We start from the raw sequence: 23,005 nt of genomic DNA, 5'->3' as shown, positions 1-23,005 counted from the left end.
CTACCCTGAAAGTCTCGGGGGGATTCGTCAAGCGGGGGCTGAGATAAAAGGGGGGTCCCAAAACGCGTTTTTCCCATGCATTTTTCCATAGGACCTTTAGACAGGGCTACAGCCCGAACGGCTGAACAGAATTACTAGAAATTTGGCAGAGAGGTAGTCCTCAGGTCAAGGAAGTGCCTTTTGTAGGTTTGGTGTAAATCTGTTCAGTAGATTCTGAGAAAATAGCCTTTAAATCAATATATATATCTGAGCCAGCTTACGGTGCGCTTACGGTACGCTTACCGTACGCGTACGGTGGCGTGCGCGAGCGCGATTCTGATTGGCTCTTAGATCTAAGTAAACATTCGAATCGGCCGAAACCAGGAAGCGGCGGCCGCCATTTTCTCTCTCGCACTGAGAGTCATTTTTAAAATATAAAGCCCAAAAACATATAAAGGGGCTGTTTAGACAGCTCCCACACACATAGCCATGTTGAGGGAGTCCCCAAAGATCCCCCAAGGCCAAAAACGGAATTTTTATTTTTTCGGTAATTTCGCCGATTACGCTTACCGTACGCGTACGGTAAAAAATTAAAAAAAAAAAATAAATTATCCACACTCTCTCCACCCCATGTGCAATTGGTTCCTCGAAGGGCACCAACTGTGCATGGCTTATTACACCTGAGATAAACTAAAATATTTTAAAAAAAAATAATAAAAAAAAAAATTATCCACACTCTCTCCACCCCGTGTGCAAATGGTGCCCGAAGGGCACCATTTGTGCATGGCTAATAAAATATACGAAAAATTAAAATATTACCTTTCAAAACGAAGTGCATCATATGTCCTCCATGTGCGCACGGTGCGCGAAGCGCATCGTGCGTACATGGCCCATCTAGCGTAACGTGCCAACCGTGCGTGCACGGAACTAACTGCGTAAAGTGGGCGCGCGGTGCGCGAAGCGCACCGCGTGCTCACTGTGCGCGCACCGTGCGCGCACGGAACGAACTGCGTTAAGTGGGCGCGCACGCCACGAATGGCGTAAAGTAACTTAGCATTTAAAAAACCGTACAAATTCACTGAAAAAACCATAGGTTTCACACACGTTATAGTTAGGAATTAGCATTTAAAAAACCTTGCAAATTCACTGAAAAAACCATAGGTTTCACACATGTTATAGTTAGCGGAACTTTTACTGATAAAAAACCAATGAAATTCCCCCGTTATAGTTAGTGCAGGTAACTATAACTCACGCGACCGCAATCTTCTGCTGATGACATATGTGTCTTTATGAAAAAAAAATATTTGTAATATATGTATAGCTAAAAATGTATGGAAGAAGACATGGGCAAATAAGTGTCTAAATACAGTATTAGCATCAGCAGAGGATTGCGGTCGCGTGAGTTATAGTTGCCTGCACTAACTATAACGGGAGAATTTCATTGGTTTTTTATCAGTAAAATTTCCGCTAACTATAACATGTGTGAAACCTATGGTTTTTTCAGTGAATATATATATATATATATATGTATCCAAACAAAGGGATCCACATTCCGAGGCACACAGTCAGCGGGTGCTCAGCATACGGGCCGGATCCTGGCCACGAAACCACAATATTAATCCAAAGATGCGGCACTCGGGAAGGAGGTATTTTCAAACAACTTATTTATTAGTCACACAGCTCAACCAACGCGTTTCAGCCTACACGGCCTTGCACCGTGAGCAAGGCCGTGTAGGCTGAAACGCGTTGGTTGAGCTGTGTGACTAATAAATAAGTTGTTTGAAAATACCTCCTTCCCGAGTGCCGCATCTTTGGATTAATATATATATATATATATGTACATATTATCTACTGGCGGTCGCCAGTAGATAGTTATAGTTAGGACCGTGTTTCCATAGGAGATCTGAAAATTCTATTTTGAATAACTTTGGCGCCGGTTGACGAATCCTCGCGAAATTTTCAAAACTAATGGGGCGCTCCGCTCAGCTCCTACCCTGAAAGTCTTGGGGTGATTCGTCAAGCAGGGGAAGAGGAAAAAGGGGGGTCCCAAAACGCGTTTTCCCCATGCATTTTTTCATAGGACCTTTAGTCGAAGGTACAGCCCGAACGGCTGAACAGAATTACTTGAAATTTGGCAGAGAGGTAGTCCTCAGGTCAGGCATGTGCCTTTTGCATGTATGGAGTAAATCTGTTCAGTATTTCCTGAGAAAATTGCAGTTAAAGCACATAAATATCTATAGCCGCGCACCGTGCACGCACCGTGCACGCACCCTAACATGCGCGAGCGTAATTCTGATTGGTTGTTACATGTCAGTCAACGTTCGAATCGGTCGAAATCAGGAAGTATCAGCCGCCATTTTGTTTGTTGTGGGTGCGAGAGTGAAAAATAGAGGTGGCGAACGTGAAAAGGGGGCAGGGTAGAGAGTTCCTGACCCCCTAGCCTTTGTCAGGGGGTCCCTTAGGGACCCCGAAGGGGAAAAAACATTTATTTATTTATTTTAAATCGCGGGGTGCGCACACCATGCGCGCACCGTGCGCGCACAGTGGAAAACCTTAAAAAAAAAAAATAAAAAAAAACATACATAACTTAGCATTTAAAAAATCGTACAAATTCACTTAAAAAACCATAGGTTTTACACACGTTATAGTTAGGAATTAGCATTTAAAAAACCTTGCAAATTCACTTAAAAAAACATAGGTTTCACACATGTTATAGTTAGGTGGACATTTCACTCGTAAAAAACCAATGCAATTCCCCCGTTATAGTTAGGTCAGATAACTATAACTCGCGCGACCGCCACTCTATCACAAGGATGATGTCATCAGTGATGTCATGAGTGATGCCATTGACCATGTCATGAGTGATGTAATATGTGATGTCATGAGCAGTGGATTGCGGGCGCGCGAGTTATAGTTATCTGACCTAACTATAACGGGGGAATTTCATTGGTTTTTTACGAGTGAAATGTCCACCTAACTATAACATGTGTGAAACCTATGGTTTTTTAAGTGAATATATATATATATATATTATCTACTGCCGGTCGTCAGTAGATAGTTATAGTTAGGACCGAGTTCCCATAGGAAATCTGAAAATTCTATTTTGAATAACTTTGGCGCCGGTTGACTTATCTTCGTGAGATTTTCAAAACTAATGGGGCGCTCCGCTCAGCTCCTACCCTGAAAGTCTCGGGGTGATTCGTCAAGCGGCGGCTGAGAAAAAATGGGGGTCCCAAAACGCGTTTTCCCCATGCATTTTCCCATAGGACCTTTAGTCGAAGGTACAGCCCGAACGGCTGAACAGAATTGCTTAAAATTTGGCAAAGAGGTAGTCCTCAGGTCAGGCATGTGCCTTTTGCTTAAATGGTGTAAATCCATTCAGTAGTTCCTGAGAAAATCAAAAGTAAAATCACATATATATCTGGGCGGAGCCTAACCACACATCTCATCGTGAGATCTGATTGGCTGTCAGCACTTCAACCAAGAAGTGTTGGCAGCCATCTTGGGACCAATATACATGATAGCACCTCATTAAAAAGCATTGCAGTTAATAGAAGGTTTTAAGACTTTAGTTACATTATACATCATTTGTTGATGGTACCATACTCATTTTAGGAATTGTGGTGTGTTGTAAGGTGTTTTTACCATGTGAAAAAGCCTTCTGCTGTGATATCATGAATCATGTTTGAGAGAAAACTATTTTCTCATGCTTTTCCCACAGAGGTTTGGAAGGTGATCTATAAGCTAACTGAGAGCATATTTTCTGTAAATTCACATTATCTTTCTCAGTCATGTGAGAATGAAGTCTGACATTCTCAGTAAAACATGTACATCCAACAAGGGCAGAGACTGTCAGTTGATTCCTTTGTGTTCTACTGCAGCTTCCCAGAGTCTTCTAAAAAACAACTAGAGCGCTAACAGTCCTACTTATGACAAACGTATGGCACACCTGAAGCCATCTTGGTTGGAATAAAGTGGTAATTCTTAAAACATTTAATTTAAAAAGGAACAAAATGAGGGGGTTCATTTTGCCATAGAAAGTATGATTAGTGGTGCAGAAAGAAAAAGTAGGGCACATTTTGAGTGACTTCTCAAATCCTCTTCTATTTCATTAAAAAATTCTGACATGCAGACTGAAACATGCACTTTCAATACCAGCATCAGACTTCGTTGGTGAGCAGTAGCTTTACTACAGTGATCTAATAAGCAACTAGAGTGCTAACATTCTGAATTCATGGCAAATTTGTGACACATCTGAATGCCTTCTTGATGGAATCAAAGTAAAAAACTGAAAGTATTTCCTACTGAGGAGACTGTAGTAAATGAGGAAATTAGGAAACATCATAACAAATAAGTCTCCCAAAATGGCAACCAGAGACAATAGAGCCCAAATGTAGCCCAAATATCACCCAGATGTAGACCAAGTATAGCCCAATGACAGAATGTCCCAGAGTGTTCTAACGAACAACTAGAGTGCTAACAGTCTTACTTATGACAAAAGTATGGCACACCTGACGCCATCTTGAATGGAATAAAGTGGTAACACTTAAAACATTTAATTTACAAAGGAACACAATGAGGGGATTCATTTTGCCATAGAAATTATGATTAGTGCTGCAGAAAGAAAAATTTGGGCACATTTTGACTTCTCAAATCCTCTTCTATGTCATAAACAAATTCTGACATGCAGACTGAAACATGCACTTTGAATACCAGCAGCTGACTTCCCTGGTGAGCAGTAGCTTTACTACAGTGATCTAATGAGCAACTAGAGTGCTAACATTCAGAATTTATGGCAAATGTGTGACACATCTGAATGCCTTCTTGATGGAACCAAGTAAAAAACTGAAAGTATTTCCTACTGAGGAGACTGCAGTAAATGAGGAAATTAGGAAACTTCATAAAAAGTTAAATTTCCCAAGATGGCCACCAGAGACAAAAGAGCCCAAATGTAGCCCAAATATCACCCAGATGTAGCCCAAGTATAGCCCAATTACAGAATGTCCCAGAGTGTTCTAACGAACAACTAGAGCGCTAACAGTCTTACTTATGACAAAAGTATGGCACACCTGAAGCCATCTTGATTGGAATAAAGTGGTAACACTTAAAACAATTAATTTACAAAGGAACAAAATGAGGGGGTTCATTTTGCCATAGAAATTATCATTAGTTCTGCAGAAAGAAAAATTAGGGCACATTTTGACTTCTCAAATCCTCTTCTATTTCATTAAAACATTCTGATATGCAGACTGAAACATGCACTTTTAATACCAGCAACAGACTTCCGTGGTGAGCAGTAGCTTTACTACAGTGATCTAATGAGCAACGAGAGTGCCAACATTCAGAATTTATGGCAAATGTGTGACATATCTGAATACCTTCTTGATGGAATCAAAGTAAAAAACTGAAAGCATTTCCTACTGAGGAGACTGCAGTAAATGAAGAAATTAGGAAACTTCATAACAAATAAATCTCCCAAGATGGCCACCTGACACAAAAGAGCCTAAATGCAGCACAAATATCACCCAGATGTAGCCCACATGTAGCCCAATGACAGAAGTGTGCAAAACACTTATTTTTTGCGTATTTGCGGTTTTATATAGTGCAGACTTGTCAGGTATTGGAATGCTTTACATGAGCATTGGTTACATCACACAAGATCAAATTCATTTTGGTTGTAGACATGGGGAGATTAAGTGATTTGACCACAATCACAGAATGTTGAGCTGAAGCAGAAACTCCAACCTGGTTCCCCAGTTGCAAAGTCTGCAGCTCTGGAAGTAACACCACATCCTCTCGCCAAGGTGCAACATTTAATCAAGTGGTCAACTGGATAAAAAAATATAAAGATTACAAATAATTTAAAAGTTCTATGTCGCTATTTGAAAACTCAGAAAATATGTCCTCATTTTAGTTTTTTGGAGCACTAACCATAATTTTGATGCAAATAAGACCCTCTCATATATGTAATTTCTAAAGGAAATACTCTAGGTATTACAGTTTTGATTACATCAAGATGACGTCAAGCGTTCCACACTTTTGTAATAAATATAGAATGTTAGAAATTTAGTTGTTCATTGGGATACTGTTGAGAGGCAGAGGCCAGGGGCACGGACTCTGAAAATTGAAGGCAGGTAGGAGAGTGCAGAGGCAACAATTTGGCCACACTGGGCAGGCAGGAAGGGCATTAGCAGCACAACAGACTATGGAGGGCAGTGGAAAGGGGGGCAGGGGCAACAAAGCAACAATACAGGACTGGCAAGAGAGGCTGTGGCAATATAATAGACCATTGTGGGCAGAAGGAAGAGGCAGTGGTAGTACAACCATACATGCCTACAGACCCGTTTCAGCCAGGAAACGTCCAATGTTTTTAAGCTCAAATGGGCTTTATTTGATCTGTCTCCTGTCTACAATCTCCTCTTTTTCAATGTAACTCAAAGGGGAAAATCAATACCCCAGTTTTTTTTCAAAATCTCCCTCTTACCTAGTTCAAAATGTTCGCAAGTATGGTACATTGAATCATGGTAGGCAGGAGGAATTGGGGTAGGGACATGGACTCGGATAACAGAGGACAGGAGGGACATGGAGAGGTGCACCAAACTGACCCTACAGGGCAGGCATCAGGGTTTGCAGCAGCACAGTACACCACACAGCACATGCGGGATGGGAGTGCAGCACAACAATCCATAGAAAGCAATAGGGAGGGGACAGGACCATGCACATGGACAACAGAGAACAGATGGGAAAGAGGCAATGGTAGCTAGCTGACCATAATGAACAGACAGGAGAGAAAGCTGCAGCATAACAGACCATAAAGGGCAGGAGGGACGGATCAGGGGCATTACAATGGAACAGACAAGCAAGGAGGGAGGGAATATGGGGTCCGCACATGGAAACAGAGGGCTGGGGGCAAGGTGGCAGGGCAGGAGCAGCAAGATGACCATGAGGTCAGGCAGGATGGGCATTAGAAACAAGACACACCATGGAGAGCAACAATGAGACTATGGTGGCATACACACAGACCATGGAGGGAAGGTGGGAGGGGCAGCTAGCTGACCACACAGGGAAGGTGGGAGGGGCCATGTCAGCACAGAAGACCATGCATGGCAAGTGGAAGGGTTAGTGGCAGCACAATGGCTATGATGGGCAAGAAGGAGGGTGCAGGGGCATGCACAAAGGACCATGGAGGATAGAAGGGACGGTCAGGACCTGGGCACAGACAAGAGAGTTCAGGGGAAGGGGCCTCACAACAGACCGCACAGGGCAGGCAGGAGGAGCAGTTGCAGCACAACAGACCAGGGAGGGCAGAAGGGTGTGGCAGTAAAATGGACCATGGAGGACAGGAGGAAGGGGATAGGGGCATGGCATGTGGACAGGCAGGGTGGAGGTGGCAGGGACAGGTTACAGTCATCTGACAATGCTAGGCAGGTGGGAGGGGAGTGGCAGCTCAACAGAACACTCAGAGTAGATAGGAGTGGCAGGTCCATGGAACATAGTGGGCAAAAAGGATGGAGCAGGGGCATGCACAAAGACATCGGAGGGCAGGGGGAAGGAAAATAGGGGCAGCAAGCTAAGCACAGAGGCTAAGCAGGAGGTCAATGATGGGCCATAGAATTGGGCAATGGATGGCAGGAGGAGTGGACTGGTACATCATGCTAAATGGAGGGCAGTGGCAGCACATCAGACCATGCATGGCAGGAGGGAGGAGGCTAGTCCATGGATTCAGACAACAGAGGATAGGGAGGAGGTGGATGGGGCAGCAAGCTAACTGTTCAGAGAAGGTGGGTATTAGGAACTTTATTGTTTTTAAAATGTGTGTCTGTGCGAACTACTTAAAATATGAACAGGTATGCAGCATAATCTCACTTTTATTCAGGAAGAAGAGGACGTTTGTGACTGTGACTCCGGGCTCACTTGGCAGAAACACCCCCTGACCCTCCACCCCTATCGCAAAATGTAATGCCCGTGAAAAGGGCAGGTGGACGCAGTGTTATATAGAACATAGTCCTGAGAGCACGATTGAAAATGAAAACTAGATGTAGTATATGGTATAAACTATACACCAAAAAGTGTGATATAAGATGAACCGGGGCGTGAAATATAATATGCAATACATTGTGCGCAATGACAGATTCCTTGGAGAGCGCGAGATAGCACAGGCACTAGCGCGTGCTATGCGATATGCGCCTTGGAGTGTAATTTGCACAGGGCAGTGTTGTGTAACATAACTAGTCTCTAAAGTTGTAATATAAAATATGTGCTGGGGAGTGTAACGTTGCATATGCACTGTGACAAAGATATGGATCCCAGATTGTAATATGTATGGCATAGCGCTGTGCGTTATAACATACACATCGAGGAAGGCACGTTAGATGGGGCAATATAACCCGTGCGAAGGCAAGTGTGGCATGACATATTCACGGGGTGGTGTTACAGTGCACATGGGCTAGTGAGTGTCATAGCATACGCACTAGCTGGTGGAATACAACACAGAGGTGTGAGGCAATCGGCGAGCACTGGTGGGTGTAACACAGCATTGGGCTTAGCCAGGAGCACGCTGTGACTCTCAAGTGAGGTTCATCTCCTTTCCAGAGAGTAAAATAAAAAGTATTACACATCCGGCGGTGGATGTGTTTTTTATTAACCGTGAGGGGGGCTTCTTGCATAGTTTGGTCGAATTTTTGTCGAATCCCCTTTAAATGGCTTGGTGTGCGTGTATATTAAATGTGCCCGTCAATAGCTACCCATGTTTGTATAAATAAACGACAAGGGTGTCTACTTGGAGAGTACCCACCGGCGGGGGCGCCGGGATTAGGTACGGTAGGGCGTCAGACACGTCAGAGCATCACTAGCAGTGTAAATACATTCCATGTGGATTCATTCTATGCATAGTCGCCTTTTAATGAATATCACGCAAATTGTCATGGTGATAGGTACATACGGTTTGTCCAGCATGTCCTAGGTGTTTCTATAAATATATATATTTTTAAAATAATAAAAAACAAAGGCCGGCCCCCGGGGGATGGGGTCCCCGGAGCCATAAGTGGCCTGAGGAGGGGGGCAATGCAGCCCCCTCCTAAAGAATTTAAATTAAAAAAAGGCCATGACCCGGGGGTTGGGGTCCCCGGGGCCGATTAAGGCCTTGGGAGGGCCAAATTAATTTTTTTCAACAAAAAAAATAGGGTGCAGGCCCTGGCGGATGGGGTCCCCAAGGCCAGTAAATTAGAAAAAGAAGGGGGGCCACACAGCCCTCCTTCTTAAAAAAATAAAATAAATAAAAGACCGGGATCGCGCTGGAGGCCATGCCCCCTCCTTGCAGCACTCTGCAAACGCGCCCCCTGTCCAGTTGTAAGTTGGGGAATTAATTCCCCTTCAATACTGAGGGTCCCTGAGGGCCAACTAGCCCAACAGGTATCTCCAGTGTGCGCCAGGGAGCTGCGTTGCAGACAGGTGTTCTGAGGCCACGCTCCTTTTTACACCTCTATGCAACACAGCTCTGAGGCGCTTACTGGAGATACCTAGTGGGCTAGTTTGACCCTAGGTGATGAATGCAGGCCCCAGCTAGGCCCGCAGAGTACAAGGGTTCGCTCTTCTGTAACAAAAACTGGAAGGAAGTTAGCCCGGAAACTGCAAAGTACAAAGACAGAGTTTATTAACCCTTAAGGGTGGTCCTACAACCTATACAACACTCTTCAGTATTGCATAGAGTAGCACAAAGAACTTGCGTACATAGTCCCCTTTTATACACAAAGAGGGGCTCATAGGTGGGTGGATACAACATGAAGCGAAATTCATTACCTTTTATGGGCATTTTCGATACAGAATCAATATGTGGGCGGAGTAACTAATTTCCTGAGCCCGCGAAAACATGGTCAAGCAAGGACTAACTGATAACAGATGTGGTCAAGTCTGGGCATGCGCCGGACGGACAAAGGAGCTATTTATAGACTGTTACTAGGCAGATTACAAGAACAACTAGCAAAGAGGTAGGACTCTTCTCGTGCTGAGCACGTGGAGACACGACAATACAAAATGGAGTCCTGACATTAGTCAACATAAGACAAGAAACATGTTGCAACTAGAGAGAATTCATGTCTTTAGTGAATGCTTAATCATATCGCTGTTTTAGTTTTCAACAGACGACCCTTTCAGCATTCACTGAAGACATTCAGCTTATTAGGATAATCATCATATATGTCAATTTTCATCATCTCTTCTACCTCTTTATTTAAATGTTTCTGATAGGTGACATTGGCGATAGCTTTCTTATCAGGAATACAGAATGACACACATAGGGAACAAAGTAAAGGACCACATTGAACACAAATGCAACAAGAAAACAGAATTGCTACAATAATACAAAGACCAGTCAAAACCTTCCACCCCCATGTGGTGATCATTGCCCAAAACCATCCAGACAACGTCCAAGTGCCATTTTCTGTATGGATTTCAGCTGCAATCTTATGTAACTTATTGATGGCGTATGGTCAGGAATAAACACACAACAACTACTTCCGATAACTTTACACGCTCCACCTCGGTCAGCTAACATAACATCTAATACCATACGATTCTGTAATGCAACAATTCTAGTAATTTGCAATTCTTCCGTATATTCCCAAGAGCAGCAGCGGTCTGATTTGTCACAGCCTCTACAACTCTTGCTAATCTTCGAACTTTCCTACTATTTAGGGCAGCTCCAACAAAGAAAAACAATCCTAAATTAAAATCAATATACTGCTGTAAGCTAGTATCAGTTTGGTCAACGTCATCAATAGATAGAGTACGTTTATACCTATTTACAGTCACATTATTCAACAACTTCAAATCTTTATGATAAGATGCAGGTGCTAAGAATACGGGAGGTAATAAGAATGCTACATAACATACTCCGGACCAACCGGCCGGTAAACGATAATAACCCTTATTCCCACATACGAAGTATGTGTTATGGGAAGCTATGAAAGTACTGTTATTTAACCCGTCAATGTTCAGGATAATGATACAGTCACTAACACCAACAGGAATATAACCCACACTCTGGACACACAGGTCCGCTTGAGCTTGTGCCACTTGAATCACAAAGCGCTCTTGTCCTGTAGTGTCTCTGGTGTTCGTGAAGATGTAGGGAATTGATTCATTGTCCGGTCGATACTCTTCCCATTCCCATATTGTCCCATTCGCTTGTGGATAACCATCCTTATCTTGATGACACTCCCTATTAAGTCTAAAAAGTAATCGTCCCACGGTAGGTTTCCGTGTGGCAAACAGCAAAGTGTACCATGCTCTACAGGAGCCATTATGAGAAAAAGGAAGAGGTATGAATGGCGTTCCTCCTTTCTTCTGATGAGCTGGCATCATACCACATATCCAACAGTTCGTAGCATTCGTGGCAACGTGGGTATGATGCAACATCTGGATGAAAGTGTTATTCAAATAAGACTGACGATGCTTCAGTTCTTGATACGGAAGTGTATAAAAGTAGTGCTCCTCAGGCACTGGAGTAGTCAAAACAAGCAACTCCCGGGCAGGAGTCACATCCTCAACAAACCATGTGGTTATACCAACAATAGCTACTGTAATAATAAAACCTGTTGCGCAAAGAATCTTCTTCTTCTCCATCTTAGAGTAAAAAGTCAATATCTTCCTGAAACTAAAAGGTTGTCAGAACTCTTCCCCTTAGGCAGCGGTTGATTTCTTCACCAGCGGGCCAAGACGGGTGTCGCTACACTAATGCAGGGCTGATCTTCCCCCCTTGCCACATTGGCTCTCCGTTTCACTAACCTAAGGGCCGTTCTGACAACTTTGGATACAGCAGTCACCTCCTCGGTCTGAGGTGATATCTTCTTCCTCCAGGAATCGCTTGGTCCGGAAAGAGCTCCTCAGTGTCGTTCGGTTCCACAGCACGGCCTTTCTCCGCAGTCAGAATTTCTCGATGGTCGGTCAATACAGCAGGCTCCACCAATCCGGGCGGCACTTTGCGACAGTGCAAGGAATGGATCCAGTTCTTTCGATTGGAAACCCGCACAGCTGTCCTCGTTGCGAGCAAGACTTGCTCAGGACCAACCCATCTCGGCTCCAGACTGTTCGACCTTTCGAAAACCTTCAGCATCACCTGGTCCCCAGGTCGGAGATTATGACCTTCACCTGTGGACCGATCAGGGAGCGCTTCTCGGACCTGTTGATGAATAGAAACCAAATTATCCGTTAACTGCGCCAGATAATCATTCATCATTACACAAGGTACATCATACACGGACTTAGGTCTTGGTGGACCCCAAATATTCATTGGGCGCCCAAAGACGATCTCATAAGGTGTGAGACCGGTTCGAGAATGCGGTATCGATCTAATTGACAATAATGCCAGCGGTAAAGCATCTGGCCAAGTCAAAGAAGTCGAAGCTTGGATCTTGGCGATCTTAAGCTTCAGAGTACCGTTATATTTCTCTACCAATCCCGCAGACTGAGAGTGAAATACTGCATGGAACTTCTGGGTAATGCCTAGACCCTTCAGGATATACTTTATAACATCTGCTATAAAATGAGGTCCGTTATCACTCCATAGCAATCTGCAAACACCGTATCGAGGGAAGAACTCCTTCAATAGCATTTTGGCTGTAGTCATTGCAGTATTGTCTTTCGTAGGGTATGCCTCAACCCATTTGCTGAAGGCACAAACCACTACTAGAACATACTTCAGATTGTTACAGCGCTCAAGCTGAATGTAATCCATCTGTAAAACCTCAAAGGGTGCAGCAGGTGTTGCAAATCCTCCTGCTGGAGTTCGTGTACCCTTTCCTGGGTTATACCTCAGGCAAATCATGCAAGTCTGCACTACCCTCTTTGCCGTACTAGCGATCTCCGGATGCTCCCAAACTCATGTGAGTAGTTTAAGAATTGCGGAAGCTCCGACATGCGCTAGTCCATGTGCCATCTGAACCATAGGTTGTACGAAGGCTGTGGGTAACTTCCATTTATCCATCTGCTTATTTCTCCAACATCCTTCGTCATCTAATTCTCCATCATTGGACCATTGCTCCCGTTCCTTATCGGAAGCGGTCCTCTGTATTTCCAGCACCTCTCTCCTAGCATCGTGCCATCTTTCTGCCTGTGACTTCACAACATACATTGCAGTAGCACCAGGCTGCATCGCAGTCTCTCGTGCCACCCGGTCTGCCAAAGCATTCCCTTCTCCAATTTTATCAACCACTTTCTTATGGGCACTACATTTAATTATAGCAATCTTCTTTGGATATATTAATGCAGTCAAGAGGTTGTGGACTAACTCCCCGTACATTATCTGCGCTCCATGTGACGTTAGAAACCCTCTCTCCTTCCAGAGTAGGCCGAAGTCGTGCGCTACTCCGAAGGCATAGCGGCTATCTGTATAAACATTCACACACAATCCTGCACTGAGCTCACATGCTCGTGTTAATGCTATCAGTTCCGCTGCTTGAGCTGATTTCTGTGGTATACGTGCTGTCTCCACTATTGTTTGCAGTGTGGTGATTGCATACGCTGCTGAAGTCGTACCATCTGGTAGCTTCAGGCATGATCCGTCCACCCACAGTTCTCCATCTACATCTGTAAAGGGCGTATCCTGGAGATCAATACGACCCTTTGTCTGTTCCTCAGTCACAAGAATACAGTCGTGTGCCTTCCGTGCCTCAGACTGAGTTTCCGGGAACGGCAACAATGTGGCCGGGTTTAACGTTACACACCTCTTTAACGTAATATGAGGAGCCAAAAGCGTCAACTCATATCCCGTTAAACGGGCACTGGTCAAATGCTGCGTCTTTGTCTGATTAAGCAGGGCATCAACAGCATGGGGGACTAATACCAACAGTTTGTGAGATAACACAATTCCCTCACTTTGACGTATTGACACAGCTGTCGCCGCAACCGAGCGAAAACAACCAGGCAATGCTCGGGCAACAGGATCAAGTACGGCTGAAAAATATGCACAAGGGCGCTGCTTGTCGCCGTGCATCTGCACTAAAACTGATAATGCACATCCATCTTTCTCATGCACATACAGTGAAAAGGGCTTCGTATAATCAGGGGTCCCTAACACTGGTGCTGAACAAAGGGCCTGTCGCAATTTCTGAAAGGCAATTTCACACTCGTTCGACCAGGGAAGAGGAATTGGTGTGTCCTTTGTCAAAAGGGCTAACAATGGTTTAGCTATGTGTGAAAACCCCAATATCCATTGCCTACAAAAAGAAACAAGACCCAAAAATGCACGCACGTCCTTCTGTGTGGAAGGCACTGGCGTGTCCAAAATTGCTTGAATACGATCTGATGTGAGTGCACGCCCCTCCTTAGACAAAAGGTGACCCAAATAAGTCACCTTTGGTCTACAGAATTGCAATTTCTTCTTCGACACCTTGTGATTGTGAGATGCCAAAAAGGAAAGCAAGGATAACGTACTCTTCTCACACAGCTCAGGAGTGTCAGCCGCCAACAAGATGTCATCGACATATTGTATAAGGGCGACACCCTCGGGCAGAACAAAGGAATCCAATTGCCTTTTCAATGCTTGACTGTAAATACTAGGGCTTTCTGTATAGCCCTGAGGGACTCTACAAAATCTATAAGACCTATTATTCAGAGTAAAACCGAAAAGGTATCGGCTATCAGGGTGAATAGGGATCGAAAAGAAGGCATTTTTCAAATCAATAACTGAAAACGTGGTCGCCGTTGGCGGGACCAAAGTGAGTAACGTCGTGATGTCAGAAACGACTGGATACTGAGGTATCACAATCTTGTTCACTTCCCTCAAATCAATGATAAACCGATAAACCCTGGTATCCGTATCTTTCTTCAAAATGGGTAAGATAGGACTGTTGCAAACATTATAGGGAACTTCTTCCACTACTCCCGCTTTAATCAAATCCTGCACAATCTGTATGAGTGCCTCCTCCCCCTCCTGGGAAATACGATACTGAGGGAGGCGTGGTAGCACCGCACCCTCCTGGACACTAATGTGGACAGGCGGAATCACCATCTGTCCCACATCAGTATCCGAAGTGGCCCACAAAGAACGAGGGAGGGAAGCTAATGCAGTCTCCTCCGCAACCACACACATCCGGTCTGTCATCGGGTGATTATCATTTAATATCACACGTACTCCAGCGGGGGAGCAGCGGATCGTAGCTCTGAAGTGCTTAAGCATATCAAGACCCATAATGTTATCAGGCGTGTTCGGGGCAAGCAGAAACGGACAGGGTGCAGAAAAGGGATCAACATGGAATGCAAGGGGTCGGGAAAGAGGGCTTCGAGAGAGTGTACCATCAAACCCTACCGATGTAACCATTAAGCCAGATGGGGGAGCCCTCGGAACCAATTGTTTGGATAGCGCACTGCGGGTCGCTCCTGTATCAACTAGGAACCGATCAGTAGAACCCAAAACCTCCGCTGAAACATAAGGACCCTTCTGATCAACCGGCACTTCAACTGATTCCAACCCCCATCCAACGCATTCCTATGCATGCCGCGAATCATGGTACCCAGAGCTGTCAATCCCTGACATTTGGTACTGGTGCTGTCGATCAAATACATTGGGTCTATCTCGCTGCTGCGCGTTAGGTTCAAAGCGAGCACGATCATTAGAATTCCCTCTGAAATTCGAAAAACCCCCTCTTACTCTCGCTGGGCCTTGACCACGTCCCTGACGAGATGCATACAACACCGGACAATCTCTGGCCCAATGGCCCGACCGTCTACAATACGCACATTGATTCCTATTTACATCTGACCGACCCGAAGGGGGACCATAGAATCCTCCCCTACCTCTATCGACACCCCGACGAGGCGGACCATACACTTGCGCTAATATCACCTTTGTTTTCAAATCTTTAGATTTCTTCTCCTCCTGCCCCTTCGCTTCTTGTTCCTGACGCTCATAATACTGAGCCATAGTCAGGAGGGATGCCGGAGACTAAGTGGACCAGGAACTTTCACTCGCTTTTAAACGAGCTGCTATTCCCGGTAATAAATTCGCCACATATTTATCCACAAAAAGATGTCTACCCGTATCATCCGTAAGTGACTGACCACTAAAATCATGAAATGTCTCCTCAAAACGCGTAAAGAAATCTGAGACTGATTCATCAACCTTCTGTTTACACGATGCTAACATATTCCAGTCAATCTTTTTAGGGGGAATAATCGTTTTCAACTTAATCAAGATAGCAGCGGGAAGATCTAATATAATCTGCGGTGGTTTTTGCGCGGGTTTTCTTTCCCTTTCCTCATCCTCAATTTCAGACCACTTAGCCTTAAAAGCGGGAACATCATCCCAAAAAATACAACTTCTCTCTATCCTGCCACTTTTCCCAAGAGTCCAACAATTCAGTGAGGGATAACTTGCTCTTAAGTGCACGGAGAGAAATTTTCCGAAGCTCACTCATGCGCTCGACTGACAACATAGACCGCGTGTCTACCTTATCCGAAACCAATCCAGACTCCTGCGATCTCGGGGCCGACGCACCAGCATAAGGAGGCGGAGAACGATCTAATAAATAAAAATCATCTTCAAGATTAGTAAGGACAGGATAGAGTGGCTGGCGGACAGCATATTGACCCGAGACTTGCAACCGACGCTCCTTCTCTTGCCTCTCCGCCAGTTCTCTTTCCTCCCGACGCTTCGCTTTCTGTGCTCGCACATGATCATTCTTCCGTTGCTCTTTATCAAACAGCGCTTTCTCACGTTTCTCTCGCTCACGCACTTCCTTCACCCATAACCGTACACATTCAAACATGTCTTGCCGAGCACGCCGTTTACACATACACTGTTCCACATACTCAATCTTACGCACATCAAATAATCCATACAAAGGCCAGCGCAACTCAGGATCCTTTTTGGTGTATTTCCTCCATACTGTGCTGTACATTATAGAAGAAAGACCATGCTTCACATACATATCCCTATTAGGAGTCCCCTCTGGGGGGGCTGGAGCAGATTCCTCGAGGTTTAACCGGTTTCCAAAACAGCAGCACCACTTACGGAGTGCGCTAAAAGCAAGCATGCTCAAAAATAATGCAAAATATGCAGTATTATCAAAAATGGCACTTAAACGTTGCGCCGTTCAAATTTACACAGCTCCGGAGAAATATCTCCACATTACCTGCCTATATGTGTTGCAACGCATATATTCTCACAGTAATCAATACAAAGCATGACCGGTCATCACAAAACCAAACTCAAATAGCCAACCCAGGCTTCAAAACTCGGAGCAAGTACCGTACAACGGTTCTTACCAATCAAGAGTATCCAGATTCCAACTGCCAAGCTCCAAAATTCGCCCAAACGGCTGTCACGGCAAAACCGACAGAAGAGGTCTCAGTCGAGGACCGGCGCCACCCAGAAGGTCAGTTCGGAAGGGGAGGAAGAAAACCTCGGGATGCCAGGGCTAAAAGACGCCACTGGCAGTGATCACATCCCCGGCCGAATTCCTCACCTTCGTCACGACCAGTCCTTCGAGCATCCGAGTCGCCGATGAGCCCCACATGACGGGCGCCAATTGATGAATACAGGCCCCAGCTAGGCCCGCAGAGTACAAGGGTTCGCTCTTCTGTAACAAAAACTGGAAGGAAGTTGGCACGGAAACTGCAAAGTACAAAGACAGAGTTTATTAACCCTTAAGGGTGGTCCTACAACCTATACAACACTCTTCAGTATTGCATAGAGTAGCACAAAGAACTTGCGTACATAGTCCCCTTTTATACACAAAGAGGGGCTCATAGGTGGGTGGATACAACATGAAGCGAAATTCATTACCTTTTATGGGCATTTTCCATACAGAATCAATATGTGGGCGGAGTAACTAATTTCCTGAGCCCGCGAAAACATGGTCAAGCAAGGACTAACTGATAACAGATGTGGTCAAGTCTGGGCATGCGCCGGACGGACAAAGGAGCTATTTATAGACTGTTACTAGGCAGATTACAAGAACAACTAGCAAAGAGGTAGGACTCTTCTTGTGCTGAGCACGTGGAGACACGACAATACAAAATGGAGTCCTGACATTAGTCAACATAAGACAAGAAACATGTTGCAACTAGAGAGAATTCATGTCTTTAGTGAATGCTTAATCATATCGCTGTTTTAGTTTTCAACATAGGGACCCTTAGGATTCAAGGGGACTTAATCTCTAAAATTAGAACGGCCACAGGGCGCGTTTACACAGTGGTGAAGGGAGGGGACGGGGCCTGAGGTGACGTGTGCAAACACGCCCTGTGGCGCGTTTTAAGTTGGGGAAATAATTCCCTGTCAATCCTGAGGGACCCTGGGGGCAACTAGCCCACCAGGTGCTTCCAGTAAGTGCCACTGCTCTGCGTTTCAGAGAGGAGGTGCAGGCCGTGCCCCTTTTTACACCTCTCTGCAATGGCGCTTACTGGACGTACCTAGTGGGCTATTTGGCCCCTAGGGATCCTCAGGATTCAAGGGGACTTAATCTCCCAACTTAAAAAACGGCCACAGGGCATGTTTACACAGTGGGAAAGGAAGAGGACGGGGCCTGAAGTGACGTGTGCAAACACGCCATATGGCGCGTTTTAAGTTGGGAAAATAATTCCCCTTCAATCCTGAGGGCCCCTGGGGTCTAACTAGCCCACCAGCTGCTTCCAGTAAGCGCCACTGAGCTGCGTTGCAGAGAGGTGGTCCAGGCCGTGCCACTTTTTACACCTCTCTGCAACGCAGCTCTGTGGCGCATACTGGAGGTACCTAGTGGGCTAGTTGGACCCTAGGGACCCTCAGGATTCAAATTAACTTAATCTCCCAACTAAAAACAGCCACAGGGCGTGTTTACACAGTGGTGAAGGGAGGGGACGGGGCCTGAGTTAACGTGTGCAAACAAGCCCTGTGGCGCGTTTTAAGTTGGGGAAATAATTCCCCTTCAATCCTGAGGGCCCCTGGGGGCTAACTAGCCCACCAGGAGCTTCCAGTAAGTGCCACTGAGCTGCGTTGCAGAGAGGTGGTCCAGGCTGTGCCCCTTTTTACATCTCTCTGCAACGCAGCTCTGTGGCGCTTACTGGAGGTACCTAGTGGTCTAGTTGGACCCTAGGGACCCTCAGGATTCAAGGGGACTTAATCTCCCAACTTAAAATGGCCACAGGGCGTGTTTCCACAGTGGGGAAGTGAGGGGACGGGGCCTGAGGTGACGTGTGCAAACACGCCCTGTGGCGCGTTTTAAGAGGTAGTTTTAATCCCCTGCCCTATTATATACTAGGGGCTTACAGAGGAGGTCATGCTGATCACAGGGGGACCCCAACGCATAGTGTTCCCTGGTGTACGTAGGTGTTTTCACTGTATTCTGAGTGTCTTTTAACATAGCACTGGCTCTAGGACTGGTTAGTCAGACTCAGTTACCACCAGTATCCGTCTGAAAAAGTTGAGGGTACAGGATGATTTTGCAACAAGGCTTCTTTCTGCTCTTCTGTTTGTTCTTTTTGCACGTTATCCTTCTTCCTGCACTTTTCTTCGTCTTTGAGGACTTCTGTTGCATCTTTCTGCATTTCGTTTTTTTCTTTCTGTGCGTTTTTTCTTCTTTCTTCACATGTCCTATCTCTGTTGGCATAGTTAGAAATTAGCATTTAAAAAACCTTTGAAATTCACTGAAAAAAACCATAGGTTTCAGGCACGTTATAGTTAGGAATTAGCATTTAAAAAACCTTAGAAATTCACTGAAAAAACCATAGGTTTCAGGGGCGTTATAGTTAGCTGGACTTTTCACTCGTACAAAACCATTGAAATTCCCCCGTTATAGTTAGTTCAGCTAACTATAACTCGCGTGCCCGCAATGCACTGCTGATGACGTCACATATTACATCACTCATGACATGGTCAGTGACATCACTCATGACATCACATGACCTATGGTTTTTTAAGTGAATATATATATATATATATATCCCCCACCTCCTCTGTTGCTCCCCTTCCTTGTCCCCTGTTATTCTCATCACTTACAACAGTTTATTCTTCCCCTCACTCCATGCCTGCTTCACCACCACTCTGTCATTGTGGTGAATACAAGCTTTTGCATGATGATTTACGTGCACTTATACAAGATGTGGGGCAACCTACAATCTGTGTCCAAGTCAGGGTTTGATGACTGCGGATGGCTGAAGATAAATGTCCCTATGGGGTCGACGAAAGAGGTGGGAAACTCTAACCAGGAAAAGAATGGTGTCTGTTCCTAGAAACATTTCAATGTTCATCCTCTTCAGGTCGGTTTCACTCTCATTGAAGTCTTCTATGGCTCAAGGGAAGTCTCGATTTCTCACTGGTTCTTCAGAGAAAATTCTGGGAAAAAGTCCCCGAGTGCCAGCTTTTGTAGTTTGGGTTAGAGGAGTAAACTATGGGCACCACCTGGGGCTCAGGACTCGCTCTATTAGAAACAACTAGGGCTGGGCGTAATTTGCATAAGGGGTCTACGCGGAGAGGCACGGAGATGGAACAAATCTCCGCACTCTCCGAATAGCTCCATTACGCGCCACCCTACTTCCGCCCGCCTCCCGCCCGCAGTATTAAAAAACTTTAAAAAGCATTAGAAATAACATTTAAAATAACCTTACTTTATCGGCGGCGTCCCCGGGCTTCTGGGAACTGCGCATGCGCCCGCGCAGTTCCCAGAAGAAGACGCGATGGAGACGATGGAAGCCCGGGGACGCCGCTGATAAGGTAAAGTTTTTTTAAATGTTATTTCTAATGCTTTTTAAAGTGTGAATACTGCGAGCGGGAGAGCAACTCTATTATGCCTGAGTGAGCGGAGATTTGCCTTGTTTCTTCGCCTACATTGCGGAAGGGGCAAATCTCTGCACATTCCGTGGGCAGAACAGAGTTATCTACCCACCCCTAGAAACAACCTATAGGGTCCAGGCAGATCCAGTGCAAACCAGTCAGGAGAGTGTGCTTCTTAGAGCTTTTGTGTCCCTTTAGCTTAACACAAGGTCATCCAGCTGATTCAGAGTCCACTGGTTACTCTTGGGTACAAGTGGGAGCAGGCCCAGCGCATAGGGTTCTCCTCAAACGTCACAAGAGCAAATGCAGCCATTGTCCAGCAGTGTGTTAAGGAGTGTATTGGTGTGCAACATTTATACACAATAGAGAGAGGTTCTGGACAAACCAAAACCTGCGTGAATCATAGCTAGGACCCGGAGGTCTCAATATGTGTAGACAAAAGTATAAAATGTTTTGAACTTATATTGAAAGAGAAAATTGCACAGTGGAGTTCTTAATCAAAATGAAAGAAGAGTTCAAAAGGTTAATTGCTGTTCACTTTGTATTTAAAGCAATTCAGTATAGATGTACTGTTAACATCACTAGTCATCTAATACATCATGTAAATTTCAAGACTATGAAAACAAATAAGCATCCGATGTTACATAAAAAGTCCCAATGCATTTCGGGTTAATGCCTAACCCTTCGTCAGGGGATAAATGAAATCACAATAAACAGTGGACAATAATCAAAGATTCTTGCGGTCCAGTCTTGTTGACCTCCAACCGGAGCTACAACAGAAGTCACATGTATGCTATTAGCGATGACAAAATACATATAAAGATTATAGAATTTGCACTCGAAAAAGAAAATAGGAAGAAAAAGACCCTTGAAAGGATTCCTCGTCTGATAGTCAATGTAAGGGCAGATTGAATATCACCAAAGAGTGTGTAAGACAGATACTTAAGTGAAAAAGGTACCCGAAAATTTCCATCAATGTTTAGTGCGCTTACCACAGTACTGACGAAGGGTTAGGCATTAACCCGAAATGCATTGGGACTTTTTATGTAACATCGGATGCTTATTTGTTTTCATAGTCTTGAAATTTACATGATGTATTAGATGACTAGTGATGTTAACAGTACATCTATACTGAATTGCTTTAAATACAAAGTGAACAGCAATTAACCTTTTGAACTCTTCTTTCATTTTGATTAAGAACTCCACTGTGCAATTTTCTCTTTCAATATAAGTTCAAAACATTTTATACTTTTGTCTACACATATTGAGACCTCCGGGTCCTAGCTGTGATTCACGCAGGTTTTGGTTTGTCCAGAACCTCTCTCTATTTATGTTACACCCAGGGATGTAGACTCACATCCCTTAACGTGAAAGCACGCTCAAAACAGAACAAGATTTATGTGAACTTCACAATTTTTACATTTCGATATATGATAGGTGTGCAGGCCCACTCAACCACTGTACATTTATACACAATGCCAACCTGTGGATTGGGAAACTCCTGGCCACTCTATAAACAATGCGGTAAAATATCCAGGGGTGACCCTACCCATTTTCGCAGCACTGTCTGTGTGTTTTAGTGTAAACTACCACACAGCACCTTTCTTTACCTAAAACCAAGATAGCAGAGCTTTTCTTCTCCTGTGCAGACCCCCCTTTGCCCACTGAAAGGTGTGGCTATAATAATGAGTAATCCTCCCTTCTGGTCACTTTAACTAGTTCGAGGACAGATCTCAATCAGTTACACTTTCCCCTCTTGAACTCTCCTGAATTCCAATTAAATTTCAGGTTGACACAGGTCTTGCCAAAAGGCTCCCTGGCCGATACATGGGAAAACGTCTGGAAAAAACATTACCAGTGAGCTGCTAGTTTCACTAAAGTCATGCGTTGAGCTCAAGTGAACTCGATACATTGTTACACCGTATTAGAACATTGGAACGTTGGCAGCTCCATTGAAGACAATAGAGCGCTCCGGGCTAATACTGGCTGGTATAAGCCCGGAGCTCCAACATTCCAATGATTGTCTTTGTTCACAGCTCTGGCTGTGAACAAAGACTTCAGGGAGCCGGAGGGGATTTGAATCCCCTCGCGCTCCCTGAAGGGCTTCGTTTTGTTAGAACATTCTGCCCTCTAGTGGCAGAATGTTCTAATAGCCTTATAGCCCTTCGTAGCAGGGCTATACCGCTGTTAATGTCCCGCTGCTGTTGTTAAAGTCCCTCGCCTTCGGCTCGGGCCTTTAACGCTGCAGCGGGCCATTAACAGCCGGTATAGCCCGCTACGGCG

This window comes from Triturus cristatus, chromosome 2_1 (genome assembly GCF_964204655.1).
Source record: "Triturus cristatus chromosome 2_1, aTriCri1.1, whole genome shotgun sequence".
Lineage (NCBI taxonomy): Eukaryota > Metazoa > Chordata > Amphibia > Caudata > Salamandridae > Triturus > Triturus cristatus.
The sequence above is the reverse complement of the archived record's forward strand: the minus strand, read 5'-3'. Positions refer to the sequence as shown.